Below are 11,304 nucleotides of genomic sequence, written 5' to 3' on the forward strand. Positions count from 1 at the left end.
GGGTTACTCAAGTTATGCCTTGCCTTAAGGGGCACCCTCGGCAAGTTCCGCAACAGGATATAGAGAGATTAAACACATGGCACTCACTCTCAAGCTAAATCACCCAGTAGCACAACTCATGATTATTGTGGTACCCTGGCACGGAAGAAGGCGCGAGGGTCCGTTCTAAGTCCATAAACACACACCAAGAGAGCTACTGCGCGCCCGCCCCACACTAGGCTATGATTTTAGGCTTGTTTGTTGTCTTGATCTCACCACAAAAAAAAAACTACTGGCCCAATTTTTAGAATTTTGATTGGAAGGGTGTAGCGTCGGCAAAAGAAGAACAGAAACAAAACTACAAATTTGGCGAGCGGTGTAGCCGTTAGTAAGGTTCGCTATTGCAGAATTTAAATAACAAGTACACTGAGAACTATCAACACTTGCGAAGAGGATCTAACGCTTACAGAGTGCTCTTTCTACGGTTTATTAAGCGACTCTCTTTTTGTTAATAACCTATATAGTCCACTAAGCCGCTAAATGCAAAATACAAACAGCCAACTAATATAGTCAGATACGCAATAAATGATGAATGTAATTGATATGTTACGTTCAGACATAGTGAGGCCATTAAAAAAATATAACAGCTTTTTTTCTATTTAAGATACAAAGAATAAAAAAGTTCTAAAATGTTTGCGTATACACAAGTAACTGAACAAGACATCTCTGTATTAAATTAAACAGAACCAAACAACGGCAAGATTCTTATTTAATTAGGAAGCTATCTGATCAAAGGAATAAGAAACTAGATTCCAGATATGAGGGATAGTGGCTTATGATTAACCCAATGTGTGTTTGATACCCAGTGCAGTAAGCTTAATGTAAAAGAGTGTCCTCATGTCATGTCGAGATATATAATAATATATAATATACGATATTATCGCTAAGTTAAACTGGATGTGTGGAAATAGTATAGATTCAACAGGGAGATGAGATGTCACCTGTGACGCAATAAATACATGTGTTTCTTAAAGGTAAGGTAAAGTGATTCCAGTATGTATTGTGCCATTTTAAAGGTACATTTTCATGATTAGTGTGATATGTTGTATCACAATTATTTTGGCCAAGATAATCATGACATCAAATTTTCATATAGCCCCATGCAGTGTCATGTGTCACCTATACTCTATACTTGATCCACTCAGTACTGTTTAACAGATATCATATTGGCAGGATGTGCATTAACACCAGCATCATTTACAGTACGTGTTTAAACAAAGACTACAAATAGAGTACAATTTAATAACCGCACTGCATTCTGAATATATAACATTGAGAATAACGTAGCATTTCTACTGTTTATTTCTGACTTTAGTGTCTTGCATTATTAATTATTAGGACCCTTTGATTAGCACCAGAAAATCATTTAGAGAAATTTTACATTCAAGCGTAAAATCGTCCTGTTCCTGTCATGCTTTAAACCAGATAAAGCATTAGTGGGGAAGACATTTCATTACATCCTTTTGCTTCATTGTGAAAAACTGTGTTATGCCGCAGAGTCATTTCTTTCATTAAGGAACCTGGGTCATTATTGGCCCAAGTATAACGAAACTCACAATTGAAATTCTTCATCTCGAATACATTTAATAATAATGGGGTATTATTCCCCATCTTATTCCCCTACATTAAATAATACTATTCCCAGAGCCCATTAAGAAAGTTAATCATCGGGGGTTGAAATACACTGCGGAGAGATAATTACAGCTGATGATATTCACAGATAAGTCACAGATGATAAGATGATTTTTTTTTTCTTTCTTTTAGTTATACTTTCTGCACTTTCTTCTGCAGCTATCAGGCTCACTACTCACTGCTATCTGTCTTGGTTAAGAATTTGAAAGTACTGGGAAGCCAGCAATTGAAAAAAAAAAAAAAGTGTCAGAAGAAGAAAGAGAAGAAGATAAAAAGAGGTGAAATGGGAATAAAAAAAGACAAAAGGTATAAAAATAGACATGTGGGAGGCAGAACAGTAAATCATTTACAGACATATGCAGGGTAAGGTCATCAGGGTTTAAATATTCATTATGGGTGTCAAGTCAAAGCTTTTAGATCTTGTGGGATATAGTTTCGCTTCTCTCCTCATTTGATGTTTATGTTCGTTAAATTATGCATCAAAACGAATGTTATAAATACTCTGTTTTTTTTGTTGTTGTTCTTTCTTTGAGGAGGAGCTCTTGCGGGACACTAACACTGCCAGAGTTTGAGGTATAAATGCCACTGGAGTCGCCCTGTTGTAAAAGCGCATGGACCACAGTGAGGCAAACATCCACTGAACGGCACATATATTCTTACTGTATAAGATACTCCAGAGACAGCATATACAAACATGACAGGTTGACATTTACATCTAAAGCATTTGTCCCGCACAATGCACAACGATTGGCTGCATGACACTTTAACAGGACACCTGACATTTTGATGGACACACTGTCCATTTCAGGCATCAAATGTGTGATCTTCCAGTTATAGGATGATTTCTCTCTTAAATTTAACATTTAAGGGGTTTAAGCGCAGAGTTCTGCAGAGGTCTATTGTCCTGCCCAAAGACACTTCAACGTGATTCAGAAATTACACCGGCTGTAGTTTGATGCTTTAGAATAATGGAAAGGTTAGGTTTCTCAACTATGGAAATGTCATGTGGTAAAAGCTGAAAATGTTCCATGGTTCATTTTAGGAAAGCAAAATAACTGGTTGAGATTAGGTTCAAATCAAAGATGAACATGGGGTAACTACATTTCAGGTATATGTTACATTGGGGAAAGTTTGAAACTGAACTTTTTTTTATTGTTTGCTTTGCTTACTGTTTGCAACAAATGTCCCCTTCTGTGCTCCAGTAGCTGCCATGACAGACGGGGTGAACACAATAAAAGGCACCGTTAAATTCCATACGGGGCTCTAAAACAATATATATTAATATATTTTGTCTTTAGCTTGGTAATTTTCAGTCTGCCTTTGGTGTTAGTTTGCATTATATTGTATATGTAATATTGTGGCGTCTTCCACAGGGGGGCAACATGTTAGGGTTAATATTACATTATAATGAAAGTGCCCCTTCTGTCTTGCTACAATTTCACCTGTTACAACTAGTATTACTACCATTTCCAGCTCTCTCCCCATAGCACTTGCCCTTTTCCTAACCCTCATTTTCTACAGTTTTTTCATCGGCATTATTCTTTTCCTCTCTGTTCTTCCTGTCCCTTGTATCTGTTCATTTATCACCGGCCACATCTACTCTCCCTTCCCATCTCCATCCCCATCCATCTCTCTTTCCTGTTACTTTTCTGCTGTCCATCCATCTCTCCCTCTTCTCTTCCTTAGTCTCTTCCTTCCTCTCTTCCTCTTCACTCGTTTTTCTCTTTGTCTCTCTCTCTATTACTTTCTCCCTCTCCACTCTCTGCTGGGTGTCCTGTTCCCTCTCTCTCTGGGAGTAGCAGACCTCCTGACGGCTTAGTATTGATCCTCTCATCTCCCTCTCTTACTAACTCTCTCTCTCTCTTTCTCTCCCCCCTTGCTCTCTCTTTCTGTCTTACACACACATGCTTACACACATGCATTAGGGTGACAAGATAAAAGGGTTTGTATGCCCCAAGGCAAAGCCAGCCAAACATGAGACCAGAGGCTCTGAGCCTCTAGTATATGTATCAAAAGCAGAAACACTTAACAAAGCAGAGGCTGTGAAAACATCCCCATATCTCTGACAGGAACTGTCCGAAAATTACCATTAGATTTATTTACAACAAGCTTATTTTTATCTGCAAGTCAAGCTCTGCGTGAAATAACATGAATCTTGTAGAATCGCTGTGGTCGAAACATTCTTCAGCTGTTGCCTCAGAAAGCTTAAGGCAACCAGCACGCTCTAGTCTCTGTAAAGGAAAATTTCCGGATAATAATGCTATTTATAATCTTCGCCTTCAGGGGGAATACTTGAATCTAACTGGAAGAAGTTCCTTGTTTTTCTGTAAAAGACTATTCAAGCAAAGCTGTCTTGGAGATTGTGTTAAGGGGACGGTCTATAATACGAATGTAAATAAACAGGAAATGAGAAAAGGGAAAAGTTGAGACTTGGGTCTATTTGATCAGCTGCCTTTATCCCCATTGTCTTCACTCTTTATTTTAGTTCTGAAGGGTTTAGGTTGCAAACAGACAACACTATCACTGTGTAATGACAATCAAATTAAAGCTGCTGTTTGTGCTTTTATATTTGACATTTACTAAATTCTGCTGAATACTGTTCAATGCCCCATCGCTATTTTTACTTCAATCATATATCATTGTGTTGTGTTTTTTGTATCTTTTTTCTAATTTTTCATCTTTGTGTATTTTATTCTCTATCATAACCGACTTTGTAGTCTTGTTTTAGAGAAATGCAATACATAGTTTGTTTGTACTGCTTCTTTATCATTACAATTATTATTACCATGTTTGTGTCTTCCTGGACAGTCATCCATTTTACTTTCGTGGTTAAAGACGGGTTGTCATAACCAGATTCTACTTGTCCGAAGGGGAGAAAAGAGAGGTGGATGAAGGGGCCAAAAGAAAAGAAACAATCAAAAGAAAACAGCAATACAAAAACAAATGAATTGTCACTAAAATGTCCCCAGTTCAATATAATGTTGCATTGCCAATGAGCTAATATTGAGTTGTTGTTCTTTAATATATAAGGCATCACAGACCTGTGAGGCTGAGTGTATTATTATATTTCTGGCACTTGGAGACAATAAAAAAAAGATGTACTGAGCAGACATTAAAAAAAGAAAACATCAAATAAATAACATAAGAAACCAAAATTATTTCTGTGCTCATGTTACGACACAATTGCATCTTGAACTCAGTGCGAGCCTGTCTCTTTTCCCAGCTGGCATGCTCAGAACTGAAGTGCTCAGAAAGAGTATGATGCTTTTGTTCATAGCACCTTTCAGCAGAGTAACTGCATACATTTCAGATGGGAATGCAACCCCCTAACCATGGCGATGTTAGTGCCATGCCCCATCCACCTTGCCTCAAAGCTAACAAGAGGTTGTCAGGAATCAATACCTGGCATGAAAAACGACGTGACTTTCAGCTGCCGTGGCCACATCCATCACGCCATTACCATTAGCTCATCTCTTGACACCAACTTGGACTTGTTCTTCTGCCCCTCCCAAACTCTCACCACTCCTATGTCACCGTTTTCCCTCTCCTCCTCCACTTCACTCTCTCTCTTCCTCCCTCTCTCTCTTCCTCCCTCTCTCTCTCCCTGCCAGCTCAGCGGATGCCCCTTGTCACAGCTCCTATTTCAGCCTTCTGAAGTTTCCTAATTGATCGCAATTAGAGCCGCAAAGGGATGGTGGGGGGGGCAGACAAACGGATGGGGAGAGACAGTGTGTATGCATGTGTGTGTGCATGTGTGTGTGTGTGTGTATGTATGACAGAGACAGAGACACGCACACAGAGAGAGAACGATTAAAATCAATGAGCCTGTTTTGAGAGTGGTTATATTGGCAACTGGACTACATTTGACCACAGACTGCTGGGGTAATAACACAAGAGACGATGAGAGTGACAGAGAGACAATGAGAGGTGCAGAGAGACAATCACAGGAAGATGGGAAAAACAAAACAGACTACTGAGAGAGAGTGAGTGACAGTGAATGAAAGACATTCAAAGAGGAGGGCGAAACAAACATTCTAACTAATACAGCAAATTAGAAGTGTCTTAGTAATATGATGGGTATTGACTGTTAAACCCATGTGAGAACAGAAATTTAACAACAATTGTGATTTTAGGTTTTGGTGTTCATCTCCATACAGGCACAATGATGGCAAACCTGGCAACCCAATGTGATGAGAAGACTTCAGGATGCTGTGTCACTGGACCCAACCCTCCAACTCCACATATGAGATTGTAAAAGAACGAAATATCTAACTATTCCTTTAAAGCAATATCTTGTCGAATACAATATGGATTCCATTGGCAGTAAATTGATAGCTAATAGCTAAACTAAAAGCTACCTAGCCAAAAATATCAAGTGTTTGGTTGAGTACTGTCCGATAGCACTCGAAAAAGAATTAGGGACAACAAACTTTAGAGGGACTTTCCAATGTTGCAAGCGCTTGATTCTTGAGGGCAAGGGCGGAAAAAGAAAAAAACCTCTGAATAAGAGACACATTAACAAGGTTGAAGGACACATAGGAAGATAATAGAGATAGGGGTAAAATCAAGAGAGGCAAAGTGGTTTTTGTGAGAAATGTAGCAGCCAAGAGTGAGAGAGACCGAGAGTGAAGGATTTGTAATAGAGAGATAGAGAGGCAGAATGACAAAGAGGAAGAATAACAATGGTGCCAAAGCCTCTTCCATCCTCCTTGCAAACGTCCCTGATCCCCTTTTTTCTCTCATTTAAATTCCTCTCTATTGTCATTGCAATCCAGGCCCTAACCCCCCACCGCCTGGCAAACACACACACACACACACACACACACACACGGACATTACAGTGCACAGGCACTGACCTCCACCAGCAACCAGGGCCATTCCAGGGAGCCGGGCTCACACATCTTTGCTAATCCCTATCAATGGGCGCACACATGCACACACGCTCTCAATGTTTGCTGGAAAGATAGGCTCAAGTTTCCTCAGACTGCAGATGTCAATGTGACCCTAGTCATGCTAACATGGGTGTGGAATAGCAAGCAGCTTGTCACCGAGCATCCAGTGTCTTGTCAGCGGCACAAGGCCAGGCAGGCTAGCGCAGCGCTCACTCGTGCCTTGTCAACATGTACAGTCGATATAGCTTGCTTTAATTCTATTCCTTGCCTTGCTATTCCCCGGTCAGCAGTGTTTAAGACCTCGGTATACTGGCTTGTCAGCACTGGTGCCTTACAGAGCAGACATACTGCTCTCAGTAACGTTAGCCTGCAATGTCTTTAGAGCTGTTTTACAGCAGCAACAGGGATAGAAAATAACATCTTGCCAGCGCAGCCAGGACATGGCTGGGTTAATACAATTCCTTGGCTTATTCCTTGTCAGCAATTCTAGGTCACAGAGATAGCAACCGGCGCTGATCCTAATATTGCCTTGTCAATGTGCACAGGCTACATCTGGGCTGTCAACAAAGCCTGGAATCATGCAAGACAGAGTAAAATGATGCCTTGTCTGCCTTGTCAGGACAACACTGGTGTTGTATTATGCCTTGCCTTATCGCTGCAATGTCAACAATGCTAGGTCAGAGATGGTAACCAGTGATACTCAGACTATTGCCTTGCCTTAGTCCAGACTATCATGGGGAAAACACGTCCATTCCTGTTCCTGGAACAGTACATGTTATTGTCTTTCAAAAAGCTCTAATGGTATTCAAGAAGAAACTAGGTTTTGGATGGGCAGGTTATAAGGAAAAAGGCAGAACTGTATCTGAGATCATCCCTCTAGAACTGTCATTACTTCATAAAAAAACTATTATTTTTTAGATTGTTATCCAACTTCTTTACAACCACTCTGAGATTAATATCCAAGTATATCTATCTATCTATGTAATATAAGTTTCTTACAAATAGTAATGATATAGTTTCATTATATTATTTATATTATAGTTATATGTTGTATATCTCCCCGTGTCCACTGATAGCTGCTAATAAACTACCAAGAACTGCCGTGGGACAAATGGAAGAATATTAGATAAGTGAGCCAAAATATACACTGATAATGAGTGAACATGAAGGAGCTCTCTGGTAATATTGAATATATTAGGGCAGAACGGGCACTTAGCTAACACGCTGTTACCTAAACACACATTCATACACACGCACACTCATGTAAACTAAAATTCAATTTCAAAGTCAATTTTTGTGAAACAGCATTTGCAAAACAAATCAAGCACAGGTACAGGGTACACTGTGAACAGATCGATGTCTATGTGATCTCAAATAAAAGCGTGTGTGTACTGCAGAAAAAAAGAGAACGGAAGAGTGAGGGAGAGTGACCGAGTGTGTGCAAAGGTGATTTTGGCGACTTGGCGACCCCGAGAGATCAAAACACATCGTCTCACATTACTGTCGACCCCACACACAGACACTCACGGTCAGGAGATTCATGCGCTTGTACAAGTGTAGATGACAGTGTGGTGTCTACAGAGCCATTTGCCGACCTGCATACCGACGGCACCGACTGCAGTAGTCAGAGAGAGAAAACTGAAAGAAAGGTTGTCATCTTCATGGGCCATCTCACATGTACGCCACTTCACAGAGGCTCTGAATCACCATGGATAAGTACAGGGTAAAATCCGTGTATATAAACTAGTCATTTCAGTTAGTCACTCCGACCTCTAACGTAAATTACGGGTAGACAGGGCTGGATCAGGTGTCTTGTTTGTGTTGAGTTCAGAGCTGCAAAACCACCTCGCATTGTGGCCAAGTTTAAAACATCAAATCAAATGCTTCCAGTGGATTTTTAGACTTCTTTGGCAGTTTGTTTGTTTCTGCTTCACACAGAAACTGAGAACAAATTCAGCTTTAAGGTTGTGTAAAATTTGGTTCCACCAGTGCCAATTATGTTACCCTCTGTCCACTGGCTAATGCAACCCAAAGTATATAGCAAGAAATGCAAGAAAATACATTACCATATCTACCAATAAAATGTCAAAATTTCAGACATTAAATATTAATTCAGGAACTATGCAAGAAGAATCAACACAACCCTGCTTGAACATAACAGATGTGAGAATAATGGATTTTGTATCATGACTGGAATAATCTGACTTTAGAAATTATTTATCTTCTATGCCATTAGCATCCATACCTCTAACAGACAGACAGACCCTCTACTCTCCTGAGTCTCAGTCTCTTGACTCTCTCCTCATTCATTTAATGTGTCTTGTGTGTCTGAATCTCAGTTCCTTGTTTATCGTGATTATGCAACATGACATCATGACATATGCCTTGCTGTGAGCCAAAGGTCCCAATGGGAAGAATAAATTCATGAACTCGAACTCAATTACAGTTACGGTGAAAACAGGATCCTTGTGTAATTAAACTGCATTATACCTGGTTGTCAGCAGTAGCCTGAAGCTTCTGCAGGCGTGTGTCCTCCGTTCAAATCCCCGGACTGGCACTGGAGGGGGGAGGGGGGGGATCTGGCTCGGAGAAGCAAATGAGTAATGCTTCCCCCCTCCCTTATTGACTATAGTCAAGCTGCCCTTAAGCAAGGCCCTTAACCCCTAATTTCTCTGGTGCAGCTGCTGAGTGAGCAACAATTTGCATTTGCTAATTCTGTATGCAAATATCATCTGTCGTTCATGTATAAAAATAAATCTGTCAAGAACAGAGGCAGACGTTTCTGCAAGGAGTGCTATTAAACTGTAGCTTCAGGTCTCTGAGTTAATAAAAGTGTGTACACATACTATTAGTGTTCAAAGCATCGCTGCAGGCATGGACTTCCCTGTATGTAACCTTATAGTCCTGAGCTGTCAGTATGAATGCATGGCAGCGGCTTGCATGGAATCTGGATATCTGTCTACGTGTGTGTCCACTCCGTCTGCGTATTTCCTGTACGAGTAAGCGTACTTGAGTGTCTGTGGGTGCCGGTGAAGACGGTGTGTAATGTCTGTGTGCCCATATTTCTGAATTTTTGTATCTCATCCACTGACGTGTGTGTCTGTGGTCTGTGTCTGTGTGTGTGTGTGTGTTGTGTGGTGTGTGTGGTGGTGTGTTGTGGGGCTGGCATTTCTTTGGACAGAGGAACTCTATCTGCCTCCACGGAGTCCTTTCAACGCCCGCCGCCACACACACACACAAAGACACATCACATGTCCTACCACTGACACATGCTTGTCACCACGGCAACCAGATACAGCCGTAGACATGCTACTGACAGAGAAGCAGGGACCACCATACTGGCAGACCAGAGGTCCACATGGGGAATAGGGCAGCTGCTGGGATCGCTTGTTGAATCCTGAATTTTCCAACAATATTCTTGAAATCAAACACAACAATTTTCAAGCAGTTAATTGGGAATCTTAGCACTGATTCAAGAGGCCCAAAGCTTAAATCTGACATACAGCCTGCCTTGTTCTCACATATGCTAGACAGGTTCACGGTATATCTGTGGCTTTCACACATGTGGCTCCCATTGTTGATTTGATCTTAGAGTGCTCAGCGCTGAAACTATCTTCAAAGTGGCGTGTGGGAAATTTCACGTGACGGTTGAACTAATTTACAAGATGTAGATTCATTCGCTTATTTGGTTGAGCAGGGGGGAGAAGAACGAGAGCAACATTTTTGTCTATTTATACGGGAAATGAAATGAGTTTCACGGACGCCTGGCTTGTGAAACTTACTCAGCACAAATAACAAAAACGGCTAAATTCAACTACACAGACACTGAAAAGCAGAAAAAAAAGAGTGAGCTGCAGTGTGTTCAGCTGGAGCAAAGACATCTACAGTACATCCACAGAAAAGAACTTACCTTGGACAGGATGAAACGTCAGCACGAGCCTCCTCTTCACCCTGTCAAAAACAACCCAGAGTTAGTCAATACATCTGCAGCAAATGTACAGCAGGATTTGAGTTTAGAATACAACAAACTGATCTGGGAAAAGACTAAACAGTCAGTCAAAAAAGGTTTGCCAAAGTGTCCTTTTCGGACATCTGGCATACTGGTCACAACCCCTAAAGAAAGCTCATCTATGATACTGAGGATAGCGTCTGTCATGTTCTCCTCATCTTTTCAACATAGTGGAAAAAGAGATTTGCATTTGTGTTGTTGAAAAGGACAATATCCTGCTTGAATTTTAAACCCTTCATGATGGGATTTTTAAAATTAATAAATCTTTGATCTCTTTGGTTGTTTTTTTATGTACAGTCTTATGTAAAAGGCGTCATACTGTAAAGAGATGTGTACAAATTGCGGTTCTTGCATTTTGAAGTAAGAGACACGATTGTGATATATCACAAGAGTTCAGTTCTGCCCTTTCCTGCTTCTCCAGGCCTCTTCCTTCAGTTCTCTCAATCCCACTTATTTTATTAATGCTGTAATGGTTTTTATTTCATCAGGCAATATTTAAAACAGTACGTGAAAAGTCAAAATCTAAAATACATGCACCCCCATAGGCATAGTCTAGTGCAGTCTTATCTGCTCTGTGCATTCGCTTCTCCCCTTCCTCCATCGCTCCTTCTTTCCATCTGGTTTCCATTCTCTCCACCTGCCCATCAGTCTGCAGCCAGGGACAGGTGAGCCTATTACACGCTTCTCACACTGTCTACTACACACACTCATACGTACACACACAAAACCACA

The 11,304-nt window shown here is 40.7% G+C and overlaps 1 protein-coding gene across 1 annotated transcript in view; it reads right to left on the reverse strand.

The window, feature by feature from the left end:
• cntfr (ciliary neurotrophic factor receptor) overlaps positions 1-11,304 on the reverse strand; it is a 121,027-nt gene that overhangs the window by 79,578 nt on the left and 30,145 nt on the right. Inside the window, exon 2 of the mRNA XM_035668275.1 lies at positions 10,474-10,514. The gene's annotated coding sequence lies outside the window, so the exon portion shown is untranslated. The remainder of the gene's footprint in view (positions 1-10,473; positions 10,515-11,304) is intronic.

Source organism: Morone saxatilis, unplaced genomic scaffold (genome assembly GCF_004916995.1).
Source record: "Morone saxatilis isolate NCDOM2014 unplaced genomic scaffold, NCSU_SB_2.0 Contig21, whole genome shotgun sequence".
In the NCBI taxonomy this organism is placed as follows: Eukaryota; Metazoa; Chordata; class Actinopteri; family Moronidae; genus Morone; species Morone saxatilis.